A 14,124-nucleotide genomic window follows, 5' to 3' on the forward strand; every position below is an offset into this window, starting at 1 on the left:
GGATAGAGTTCCCACTAGCTCCATTTCTACACGATTGTGATGAGCTGGGATGGGGAGCATATTGCCTGAGCAGAAAAATAAACTTTTGACTTTTAGTTCTTGAGATATTAAGCATATTTATCATAGCTTAGCTGTGCCCTGACCTACATAGACCATGACTTCATACTGGGTCTTCAGCAAGCCCTCTGCCCTCCTGGGCCTCTCTGTTCCAATTCTACGAGAGAGAGAGATTCAAGACTCAGGCACTGACTGTTTCTTTAAGAGGTCAAAGGAGAAAAACAATTTGATCACTTGACAGGAGCTGAAAAAATTATCGAGAATACTCAATGCGAGTATTAAATTAAAATTTTAAGAAGAACTTGTAAAATAGGGAGAAGAAAGATATTTCCTTTGGTAGAGTAGTCATAAAATATCTGGAATAGGCAATAGCCAGCATTCAGCTTCATAGAGAAAATAAAAATACTCTCAAAGTTAGGACTTGGACAAGATTGCTCACTATCAGTGCTATTACATTACATGATTCCAGAAGTGCTAGCCCCTGATATTAGGGAAAACATGACATGACATATGGCTTTAGCATAAGAAATAATTAAGTCATAACATTATCATTTACAGATGCTAACACCAGTTATTAGAAAAACCCAAGAGAATAAAGGAAACACTGTTCGTTATGAAAGTAATACAAAGAGTTTGTTCAGTTATGACAGAAATAAACACCCCAAAAGCTCAGTGGATTTCTGATATACTTATTAAAACAATTAAAATGTTCTTAAAAGAGTGTTTCTGGACTGAAGTGTGTGCTCCCAAAATTTATTTGTTACAGTCCTAACACCCACGGTGATATTTTCTGAAGGGACCTTGGAAGATAACTAAGTTTAAGTGAGCTGGTTAGGGTGGGGCTTCCTTGAGAGGAGAGGATTCTTGTAAGAAGAGGAAGTGATACCAGAGCCCTCACTCTGCCATGTGAGGCCACAGCAAGGTGGCGGCCGTGTGCAAGCCAGGAAGACCAGAACCTGACCATGCTGGCACTCTGATCGCGGACTTGTGGCTTCCAGAACCATGAGAAAATAATTTTTTTGTTAAACCATCCAGTCTATGGCATTTTGTTACAGCAGTCCATAGCCCAACCTGACAAAGAGGCTCTACAAACAATAGCCACAATCTCCTCCCATGTTTCCTAGCAATAAATTTAGCAAGAAATACACAAAACCTAGCTAAAAAGTTCAAGATGCCTCCAATGATATGAGAAGGACTAAATGGACGCACTATCTTTTGTCTAGGATATATTCAACATGTAGACTTGTCAAAGCTATGTGAATCAAATTACAAGTTTAGGTTAACCTTAATAAAATCCCAGTGGAATTTTGTTTGAGACTTTGACAAAATGATTCTAAACTATGCTTGGAAAAAAATAAAACATGTTACAGGAACAAAGAAGAGCAATGGTACCTGTAAAATATTAAAACACATTGTACAGATAGAATAATTCAAATAATATTGTATAGCTGGAAAAGGCAGATTAGACAGTCAATGTGAATATGCATCATCATAAAAAACAAACAGAAATAGACCTAAGGAGATTAAACATTTTAAATATAAATTTCAAATAGTGGCTAAAAATTGAATCATTTGATAGGTGATGGATTGCGGGTAACTGCAAAGTTCTGGGAGTAAATATTCCTTAATTACTCCTGGATCTCATTCTAAACTGGCTTGTATTTTAAATATGAAACTAGCTAACAAGAAGTAAATCAATCAATTTTTCTTCTTTCTTTTCCTTTCTGTCCCTTTGTTTCTTTTAACTGTTCTTTCAGCTACTTACCCATTATCTATCTATCTATCTCACATACCTTAAAAGTGAAAGTCACTCCGTGGTGTCCGACTCTGCAACCTCATGGACTATACAGCCCATATAATTCTCCAGGCCAGAATACTGGAGTGGGTAGCCGTTCCCTTCTCCAGGGGATCTTCCCAATCCAGGGATTGAACCCAGATCACGTACCTTGCATATGTGTAAATATTGAAAATATTTTTAAAGGACATTCTCTGTAGTATTAATAGGTCTGATTTAGCAGTGACTTAAAGGCTATTTTTAATGCCAACTTTTTACTTTACATCCTTATTTGTGTAAGTTAGAAGAAAAATGGCTATTTTAATTTTGAAAGAAAAACTGTAAACACTTTTCCTCATTGTTGGGACATAGCAGGTGCTTGGTAATGGATCATTTATTTGTCTGTTCTGTGTGTTCAAGTGTGTGTCTGTGTCTCTCACTTTATCTCTATCACTGAGTCTCCATCTTTCTCCCTCATCATACCTCATCCCTTTCTTCCCCCGCCCCCTCACCACCCCCCGCTATCCTTGTCTCTTTAGATGTCTTGCTTTCTCTGTCTTTCAAAATCTCATCTTTTGCTGAAACGTGTTTGGGCCTGAACTGAGTCAGAAAGACACACAGAGCGGGAGTGAAGAGGTATTCCCTTGGGGGAGAAAGAGCATGGCTTACCCATGGAGAATGGAATGAAGACTTCTAACTTTCTAAAGTTGCCCTGAGCATCCAGGAAATGGCCAGGGTAGAAGGCATCTGGCTTCTCAAAGTGGTGTGGATCATGGAGGGCAGAACTCAGGATGGGATACATGGTAATGCCCTAAAAGGGTGTTAAAGACGAGTGGACCCAAATGACCATCAACAAAGAGTAACTGAATCCATTATGATGCCTCCACAGCTGATAATTAGCTTCACTCACTGTGTGGCTCTATAGTTGGTGGCAGGAATGTTGAAATGACTCTCCCCCATTTGATTGCTAGCGTCCTATCCCTCCAGGTATCCTCACCAACCACCCTGATCCCTCATCCCCAGGACCCCTTGGTCTTCTTTATGATCCACCAACTAAAGGCTCACATCTAACTCAACAGAGCCTTATAAGAAGCTGACTCCAGGACTAGGGCCAGAAAATAATCTGATGGGTGCTGGTGTCAATCAACCACTGGGTGATTGACACTGTGAATATCACCCCTAGGTGCACCTATACTCAGCAACATAAGCTACCATGAAAAAAATGTTAGAGCCATAGGCATCGACCTGAATAATATATCTATATGTTATGTTGCTATCTGTGCTCAGTCATGTCTGACTCTTTGTGACCCATGGACTGTAGCCTGGCAGGCTCCTCTGTCCATAGGGATTCTCCAGGCAAGTATACTGGAGTTGGTTGCCATTTCTTTCTCCAGGGGATCTTCCCAACCCAGGGATTGAACCTGCAGCCCCAGCACCTCCTGCATTGGCAGGTGGATTCTTTACTACTGGGCCACCTGGGAAGTCACCCAGGAAACCCCTATCTCTACAGTGTACTGTTATATTAAAAAAGGAAAGCCACACTCACATACACACCAGACACACACCAACAAGTTGCGAATTGTACTGATATGGACTTAAAGGCCAGAGGGGAAGGTGACACGCACACTGGACACAAGTTGCAAAGTGACAAACAAGGTATCAGTCAATTGTTGTGTATGTGGAAAATCGCTGCAGACAGTAACGTCAGCCATGAAATTAAAAGATGCTCCTGGAAGGAAAGCTACGACAAACCTAGACAGGTAGGTTTTAAAAAGCAGAGACACCACTTCGCCGACAAAGGTCCTCAAAGCAATCTTTTTTTCTAGTCAGTCAGTCAGTTCAGTCGCTCAATCGTGTCTGATGCTTTGTGACCTCATTAATCGCAGCACACCAGGCCTCCCTGTCCATCACCAACTCTCGGAGTTTACCCAAACTCATGTCCATCGAGTCGGTGATGCCATCCAGCTATCTCATCCTCTGTCATCCCCTTCTACTCCTGCCCCCAATCCCTCCCAGCATCAGGGTCTTTTCCAATGAGTCAACTCTTCGCATCAGGTGGCCAAAGTATTGGAGTTTCACCTTCAGCATCAGTCCTTCCAATGAACTCCCAGGACTGATCTCCTTTAGGATGGACTGGTTGGATCTCCTTGCAGTCCAAGGGACTCTCAAGAGTCTTCTCCAACACCACAGTTCAAAAGCATCAATTCTTCAGCGCTCAGCTTTCTTCACAGTCCAACTCTCACATCCATACATGACCACTGGAAAAACCATAGCCTTGACTAGACAGACTTTTGTTGCCAAAGTAATGTCTCTGCTTTTGAATATGCTATCTAGGTTGGTCATAACTTTCCTTCCAAGGAATAAGCGTCTTTTAATTTCATGGCTGCAATCACCGTCTGCAGTGATTTTGGAGCCCCAAAAAATAAAGTCAGCGACTGTTTCCACTGTTTCCTCATCCATTTCCCATGAAGTGATGGGACCAGATGCCATGATCTTGGTTTTCTGAATGTTGAGCTTTAAGCCAACTTTTTCACTCTCCTCTTTCACTTTCATCAAGAGGCTCTTTAGTTCTTCTTCACTTGCTGCCATAAGAGTGGTGTCATCTGCATATCTGAGGTTATTGATACTTCCCCCAGCAATCTTGATTCCAGCTTGTGCTTCTTCCAGCACAGCGTTTCTCACGATATACTCTGTATATAAGTTAAATAAGCAGGGTGATAATATACAATCTTGACATATTCCTTTCCCAATTTGGAACCAGTCCACTGTTCCATGTCCAGTTCTAATGTTGGTTCTTGACCTGCCTACAGATTTCTCAAGAGGCAGGTCAGGTGGTCTGGTATCCTCATCTCTTTCAGAATTTTCCACAGTTTGTTGTGATCCACACAGTCAAAGGCTGTGGTGTAACCAATAAAGCAGAAGTAGATATTTTTTGGAACTCTCTTTTTTTTCGATGATCTAATCCAATGGGCATTGGTAGTTTGATTTCTGGTTCCTCTGCCTTTTCTAAATCCAGCCTGAAAAAATAAATAAATAAATAAATAAATAAATAAATAAATAAATAAATAAATCCGGCCTGAACATGAGGAAGTTCACGGTTCACATATTGCTGAAGCCTGGCTTGGAGAATTTTGAGCATTACTTTGCTAGCGTGTGAGATGAGTGCAATTGTGCGGTAGTTTGAACATTCTTTTGCACTGCCTTTCTTTGAGACTGGAATGAAAACTGACTTTTTACAGTCTTGTGGCCACTGCTGAGTTTTCCAAATTTGCTGGCATATTGAGTGCAGAATTCTAACAGCATCATCTTTTAGGATTTAAAATAGCTCAGCTGGAATTCCATCACCTCCACTAGCTTTGTTCATAGTGATGCTTTCTAAGGCCCACTTGACTTTGCACTTCAGGATGTCTGCTCTAGGTGAGTTATCACACCATGGTCACTATCTGGGTCATGAAGATATTTTTTGTATAGTTCTTCTGTGTATTCTTGCTACCTCTTCTTAATATCTTCTGCTTCTGTTAGGTCCATACCATTTCTGTCCTTTATTGAGCCCATCTTTGCATGAAATGTTCCCTTGGTATCTCTAATTTTCTTGAAGAGATCCTTGCCTTTCCCATTCTATTGTTTTCCTCTATTTCTTTGCTTTGTTCACATAAGAAGGCTTTCTCATCTTTCCTTTCTATTCTTTGGAACTCTGCATTCAAATGGGTATATCTTTCCTTTTCTCCTTTGCCTTTTGCCTCTCTTCTTTTCTCAGCTATATATAAGGCTTCCTCAGACAACCATTTTGCCTTTTTGCATTTCTTTTTCTTGGGGATGGTTTTGATCACCAACTCCTGTACAGTGTTACAAACCTCCATCCGTATTTCTTCAGGCACTCTATCTATCAGATCTAATCCCTTGAATCTATTTGTCACTTCCACTGTATAATTGTAAGGAATTTGATTTAGGTCATACCTGAATGGCCTTTCCTTACTTCCTTCAATTTAAGTCTGAAAGTTGCAGTAAGGAGTTAATGATCTGAGCCACAGTCAGCTCCCAGTCTTGTTTTGCTGACTGTTGTAGACTTTTTAATAACCATCCTGACTTCTGTGAGGTGATACCTCATTAGAGTTTTGATTTGCATGTTTCTAATACCTGTCAATGCTCAGGATCTTTTCCTGTGCTTGTTCACCATCTGTATGTCCTTTTGGAGAAGTGTTTACTCAAGTCTTCTGCCCAGTTTTTGATTGGGTTGTTTGCTTTTTGGTTATTGAGTTATATAAGCTGTTCATATACTTTGGAAATGAAGCCCTTGTTGGTTACATCATTTGTAAATATTTTCTCCTGGTCTGTAGGTTGTTTTTTTATTCTGTTTAAGGTTTCCTTTGCTGTGCCAAAGCTTACAAATTTGACTAGGTCTTGTTTGTTTACTTTTATTTTTATTTCTGTTGCCTTCGGAGACTGACCTAAGAAAACATTGGTACAATTTATGTCAGAGAATCTTTTGCCTATTTTATCTTCTAGGAAGTTTATGGTGTCATGTGTTGTCTTTTAGGCCATTTTAAGGTATTTTTGTACAGGGTGTGAGGGAGTGTTCTAACTTCATTGATTTATCAACAGCTGCAAATGTTCAGCTTTCCCACCACCACCTGCTGAAGAGACTGTCTTCTCTCCATTGTGTATTCTTGTCTCCTTTGTCAAAGATTAATTGACTGTAGGTGTGTGGGTTGGGAGTCACACTGCTGGAGACTTTATCTTTAGAGCCAATGGGAATAACTTTCACCTTTTCATTCACCCTATGTCCTGGCATGGTGCCACAACTAAAGATTAAAGCCCACGTGCAGCAATGAAGATCCAAGTGCAGCCAAAAATGAATAAATTAATTTTTTAAAAGAAATACCTTCAATAACTTAGTGTTACAACCATCCCTAAAACAGTTAGGGTAACCGAGGCCCCAGACAAGGGCAAGATTTAGATCCTGTTTCTCAATGACCCTGCCCACTGTGACATGTGAATGAGTATATAGGGAGAGTAACACTGATGGTCTCTGTGCCCACAAAGGAGTGAAAAAAGAGTAGTCAGGAGGTTCTGATGCTGACACTTGTTTCTTGAGATCAGTTTCTAGAAACAGGGAAGAGTTTATGCTACTCACATAGATTATTAATCAATAGTTTGTTCTCTTTTCCCAAGAAATAGACAGAAAATGCATTTTCCTACTCACTTTGAAGTTAGACATAACCATGTGACTTGCCTTGAAAGTGGAATATGATTTAATGTTATCATTATCGTTATTACTGAAACAACACACTGTTGAAAAACTCTCTTCTCACAACTGAGAAAAACTCAGAATAAGATGGCCTCAAAGTTAGAGACAGAGACACAAATATTAACATTCAAGAGAAATAAAAATACAGAGAAACAGTAATCAAAAATTATCTCAAGAATAATGAGAGGGACAGACAGAGAAAAAGACCAAGTGAGATAAGAATTGAATCTCATCCAGTGGGGTAAGGGCTCACACAGATCCTATTTTCTTCTTTTACTGAATCACCTACAGCATTATGTTTCAGTCAGTGTATGCTTAATTATGCTGTTCAGTTCAGTTCAGTTGCTCAGTCGTGTCCGACTCTTTGTGACCCCATGAATTGCAGCACACCACGCCTCCCTGTCCATCACCAACTCCCGGAGTTCACTCAGACTCACGTCCATCGAGTCGGTGATGCCATCCAGTCATCTCATCCTCTGTCATCCCCCTTCTCCTCCTGCCCCCAATCCCTCCCAGCATCAGGGTCTTTTCCAATGAGTCAACTCTTCTCATGAGGTGGCCAAAGTATTGGAGTTTCAGCTTTAGCATCATTCCTTCCAAAGAAATCCCAGGGCTGATCTTCAGAATGGACTGGTTGGATCTCCTTGCAGTCCAAGGGACTCTCAAGAGTCTTCTCCAACACCACAGTTCAAAAGCATCAATTCTTCAGCGCTCAGCTTTCTTCACAGTCCAACTCTCACATCCATACATGACTACTGGAAAAACCATAGCCTTTACTAGACGGACCTTTGTTGCCAAAGTAATGTCTCTGCTTTTCAATATGCTGTCTAGATTGGTCATAACTTTCCTTCCAAAGAGTAAGCATCTTTTAATTTCATGGCTGCAGTCACCATCTGCAGTGATTTTGGAGCCCCAAAAAATAAGGTCTGACACTGTTTGCACTGTTTCCCCATCTATTTCCCATGAAGTGATGGGACCGGATGCCATGATCTTCGTTTTCTGAATGTTGAGCTTTAAGCCAACTTTATCACTGTCCTCTTTCACTTTCATCAAGAGGCTTTTTAGTTCTTCTTCACTTTCTGCCATAAGGGTGGTGTCATCTGCATATCTGAGGTTATTGATATTTCTCCTGGCCTAATTATGCTGTAGTAACAAACAATCCCCTCGTCCAAGGTAAGGAGCAGCAGCTGCGCTTTGCTGGAGCAGCCGTGAAGAGATACCCCACATCCAAAGTAAGAGAAACCCAAGTAAGATGGTAGGTGTTGCGAGAGGGCATCAGAGGGCAGACACACTGAAACCATAATCACAGAAAACTAGCCAATCTGATCACATGGACCACAGCCTGTCTAACTCAATGAAACTAAGCCATGCCATGTGGGGCCACCCAAGATGGACGGGTCATGGTGGAGAGGTCTGACAGAATGTGGTCCACTGGAGAAGGGAATGGCAAACCACTTCAGTATTCTTGCCTTGAGAACCCCATGAACAGTGTGAAAAGGCAAACTGATAGGATACTGAAAGAGGAACTCCCCAGGTCGGTAGGTGCCCAATATGCTACTGGAGATCAGTGGAGAAATAACTCCAGAAAGAATGAAGGGATGGAGCCAAAACAAAAACAATACCCAGTTTTGGATGTGACTGGTGATAGAAGCAAGGTCTGATGCTGCAACACAATATTGTAAAGTAATTAGCCTCCAATTAAAATAAATAAATTTAAATAAAAAAAGAGCAGTATTGCATAGGAACCTGGAATATTAGGTCCATGATTCAAGGCAAATTGGAAGTGGTCAACAGGAGATGGCAAGAGTGAACATCGACATTCTAGGAATCGGTGAACTAAGATGGACTGGAATGGGTGAATTTAACTCAGATGACCATTATATCTACTACTGTGGGCAGGAATCCCTTAGAAAATGGAGTAGCCATCATGGTCAACAAAAGAGTCCAAAATGCAGTACTTGGATGCAATCTCAAAAATGACAGAATGATCTTTGTTCATTTCAAAGGCAAACCATTCAATATCACAGTAATCCAAGCCTATGCTCCAACCAGTAACACTGAAGAAGCTGAAGTTGAACTGTTCTATGAAGATCTACAAGAGCTTTTAGAACTAACACCCCAAAAAGATGTCCATTTCATTATAGGGGACTGGAATGCAAAAGTAGGAAGTTAAGAAACACCTGGAGTAACAGGCAAATTTGGCCTTGGAGTATGGAATGAAGCAGGGCAAAGGCTCATAGCATTTTGCCAAGAGAACACACTGGTCATAGCAAACACCCTCTTCCAACAACACAAGAGAAGACTCTACACATGGACATCACCAGATGGTCAACACCAAAATCAGAGTGATTATAGTCTTTGCAGCCAAAGATGGAGAAGCTCTATACAGTCAACAAAAACAAGACTGGGAGCTGACTGTGGCTCAGATCATGAACTCCTTATTGCCAAATTCAGACTGAAATTGAAGAAAGTAGGGAAAACCACTAGACCATTCAGGTATGACCTAAATCAAATCTCTAATGATTACACAGTGGAAGTGAGAAATAGATTTAAGTGACTGGATCTGATAGACAGAGTGCCTGATGAACTATCTATGGAGGTTTGTGACAACAGGAGACAGGGATCAAGGCCATCCCCATGGAAAAGAAATGCAAAAAAGCAAAATGGCTGTCTGGGGAGGCCTTACAAATAGCTGTGAAAAGAAGAGAAGTGAAAAGCAAAGGAGAAAAGGAAAGATATTCCCATTTGAATGCAGAGTTCCAAAGAATAGCAAGGACAGATAAGAAAGCCTTCCTCAGTGATCAATGCAAAGAAATAGAGGAAAACAACAGAATGGGAAAGACAAGAGATCTCTTCAAGAAAATCAGAGATACCAAGGGAACATTTCATGCAAAGATGGGCTCGATAAAGGACAGAAATGGTATAGACCTAACAGAAGCAGAAGATATTAAGAAGAGGTGGCAAGAATACACAGAAGAACTGTACAAAAAAGATCTTCACAACCCAGATAATCACGATGGTGTGATCACTGACCTAGAGCCAGACATCCTGGAATGTGAAGTCAAGTGGGCCTTAGGAAGCATCACTACGAACAAAGCTAGTGGAGGTGATGGAATTCCAGCTAAGCTATTTCAAATCCTGAAAGATGATGCTGTGAAAGTGCTGCACTCAATATGCCAGCAAATTTGGAAAACTCAGCAATGGCCACAGGACTGGAAAAGGTCAGTTTTCATTCCAATCCCAAAGAATGCTCAAACAATTGTGCATGACTGCACAATTGCACTCATCTCACACACTAGTAAAGTCATGCTCAAAATTCCCCAAGACAGGCTTCAGCAATACATGAACAGTGAACTTCCAGATGTTCAAGCTGGTTTTAGAAAAGGCAGAGGAACCAGAGATCAAATTGCCAACATCCGCTGGATCATCGAAAAAGCAAGAGAGTTCCAGAAAAATATCTATTTCTGCTTTATTGACTATGCCAAAGCCTTTGACTGTGTGGATCACAATAAACTGTGGAAAATTCTAAAAGAGATGGGAATACCAGACCGTCTAACCTGCCTCTTGAGAAACCTATATACAGGTCAGGAAGCAACAGTTAGAACTGGACACGGAACAACAGACTAGTTCCAAATAGGAAAAGGAGTACATCAAGGCTGTATGTTGTCACCGTGCTTATTTAACTTATATGCAGAGTACATCATGAGTAACGCTGGGCTGGAAGAAGCACAAGCTGGAATCAAGATTGCCAGGAGAAATATCAATAACCTCAGATATGCAGATGACACCACCTTTATGGCAGAAAGTGAAGAGGAGCTAAAGAGCCTTTTGATCAAAGTGAAAGAGGAGAGTGAAAAAGTTGGCTTAAAGCTCAACATTCAGAAAACCAAGATCATGGCATCTGGTCCCATCACTTCATGGGAAATGGATGGGGAAACAGTGGAAACAGTCACTAACTTTATTTTTCTGGGCTCTAAAATCACTGCAGATGGTGATTGCAGTCATGAAATTAAAAGGCACTTACTCCTTGGAAGGAAAGTTATGACCAACCTAGGTAGCATATTAAAAAGCAGAGACATTACTTTGCCAACAAAAGTCTGTCTAGTCAAGGCTATGGTTTTTCCAGTGGTAATGTGAGAGTTAGACTATAAAGAAAGCTGAGTGCTGAAGAATTGATGCTTTTGAACTGTGGTGTTGGAGAAGACTCTTGAGAGTACCCTGGACTGAAAGCAGGTCCAACCAGTCCATCCTAAAGGAGATCAGTCCTGGGTGTTCATTGAAAGGACTGATGCTAAAGCTGAAACTCCAGTAGTTTGGCCACCTCATGCGAAGAGTTGACTCATTGGAAAAGACCCTGATGCTGGGAGGGATTGGGGGCAGGAGGAGAAGGGGACAATAGAGGATGAGATGGCTGGATGGCATCACCGACTCTATGGACATGAGTTTGAGTGAACTCTGGGAGTTGGTGATGGACAGGGATGCCAGGCGTGCTGCGATTCATGGGGTTGCAAAGAGTTGGACACGACTGAGCGACTGAACTGACTGACTGAACAAAGAATGCCAGAATCTCAATTGCTTACAAGAGCTAAGCATATTTCTTGGTCACATTTATTTTTATGGGAAGTCAGCAAGAGATTCTACTGCACTTCTTCTTCATTTGGGGACTCAGCTGAAGAGACAGCCTCCGTTGGGGATTTTGCTTGTCTAGCAACAGCGTTAAAAGAGGGATGATGGCAGACTATGCAATGGCTCTTACAGCTTTCACTGTGATAACACTCAGCACTTCTCCTTGTATTCCATTGGCCAAAGTAAGTCATCTGTCCAAGCTGGACATCTGTAGCATGTGAAATATAGTCTATCTGTAGGGGGAGTAAGGGCACCCCAGCCCTGGGGTCCAACACAGGGAAGGCAAGTCCCCTTAGCTGGTTTGAAAGCCAGCAGGGCTTACCAGAGGGCTATAAGACTTTGGTCTTAAAGAGCGTGCATGGTTGGATTGCTTACTCCTAATCACAGCACTAGGTGATATGGAAGAATGCAGAAGCTATCTGGAAGACAGAATAATGGAAAGCATCCGATCTGGACAGTAATTAGAAAAACAAATTTTTTAAAAAGAGGATAGTTTAAGATAGCTCTGGGACATCAAGCATGCTAATATTCACATAATAGAGGTCCCATAAGGAGAAGAGAGAGAGAAAGGGGTAGAATGTCTTTGATAGCATTGTAGTGGAAAACTTCCAGAAGTTGAAGAAGGAAACAGATTTCCAAGTACAGGAAGCACGGAGAATCCCAAAGAAGATGAACCCAAAAAGATCCACACCAAGATGTATCATAGTTAAAATGGCAAAATTAAAGAATTTTCAAGGCAGCAAGAGAAGAACAAAAAGTCACAAGAGACTTTAAGACTATCAGTTGATTTTTCTGCAGATTCTTTGCAGGCCAGAAGGAAGCGACATGATACGGTCAAAGTGCTGAGAGGGAAAACACTGCAACCTAGGATACTCTGCCCAGTAAGGTTAATCATTCAGAGTTGAAGGAGAGATAAAGAGTGTTGCAGACAAGCAAAAAAGTAAGAGTTCATCAATACTAAACTGAACTTACAAGAAGCTTAAAGGGTCTTAAGTGAAAAAGAAAAGGTTACAACAGAGTAACTTTTTAGAGGAAGTAAGAATATAAAAGGAAGGGAAAAATCTGACTGGTAAAAGCTGTGGATCAACCACTTAAGTAAGCTAGTATTATAAAAACGTTAGAAGACAAAATCTGTAAAATTAACTCTAACTACAATAAACAGTTAAGAGATAGATATCAAGATGTAAAAATATGGCATGAAAAATGTAAGATGTGAAGGAAGGGAGTAAAAAAGGTAGATTTTTTTTAGACTGCAAAGGGACTTAAATGACTTAAATATAAATATTTAAGTCATTTTTAAAATGTAAATATAAATAAACTTAATTATCAGTTTGAAATAAGTACATATAGATATAAGTCAACATATAGGAACTCCATGATAACAATAAGTTAAAAGTCTATATTATATACAAAAAAAAAAAAAAAAGCCTGGAAAGAAAGGAATATAAGCACAACCCAAAAGAAAATCATTAAACCAAAAGGGAAGAGACTGAAAGGTGAAGAACACCTTCCTTCCATTACCCTGATAGAGAGTAAAACAAAAATAGGGCATCCCTGTTCTCGACTGTTCCTAGCAGCTCCATTCACAACACCCAAAAGGTGGAAGCAACCCACATGTCAATCAACTGATGAATGAATACACAAAATACACATTGTGTGGTATTTCCACACGATGGAATACTATTTGGCCATAAAACGAACGATGTATTGATACCTGCTACAATATGACTCAATCCTGATAGTTCAGTTCAGTTCAGTTCATTTCAGTCGCTCAGTCATGTCCGACTCTTTGCGACCCCATGAATAGCAGCACGCCAGGCCTCCCTGTCCATCATCAACTCCCGGAGTTCACTCAGACTCACGTCCATCGAGTCAGTGATGCCATCCAGCCATCTCATCCTCTGTCATCCCCTTCTCCTCCTGCCCCCAATCCCTCCCAGCATCAGAGTCTTTCCCAATGAGTCGACTCTTCGCATGAAGTGGCAAGCTAAATGAAAGACCCAGAGACAATCACTTACTGTATGATGCTATTTATATGAAATTTCCAGAATAGGTAAATTCACATGAAAAAAAATCACACTAACGGTTGTTGGGGGTCAGTGGGAGGAGAGAACTGGAGACTGACATATTTTAGCAGGATGGAGTTTTGTTATGGGATGATGAAAATGTTTTGAAATAGATGGAATTGATCCTTACACAACATTATGATTGGACTAAGTGCCATTGAAATGTACACCTTAAAATAGCTGTGGTTAATGTTACAACATGCAAATTTTACCTAAAAAGAGAGACAGGCAGCACAGATAGCCATTGTCTGGAAAGAACAGAACTTTATTTTGGTTTCACTGATTTTGGAGGATAAGATCAGAGAGGTAAGAGAGCTATTTTGGAGTCATGTAGTACAAAAGTTGAGGGCTGA

Source organism: Bos grunniens, chromosome 18, assembly GCF_055505025.1.
Source record: "Bos grunniens cultivar Pamir isolate PY7600 chromosome 18, Bosgru_T2T1.0, whole genome shotgun sequence".
Lineage (NCBI taxonomy): Eukaryota > Metazoa > Chordata > Mammalia > Artiodactyla > Bovidae > Bos > Bos grunniens.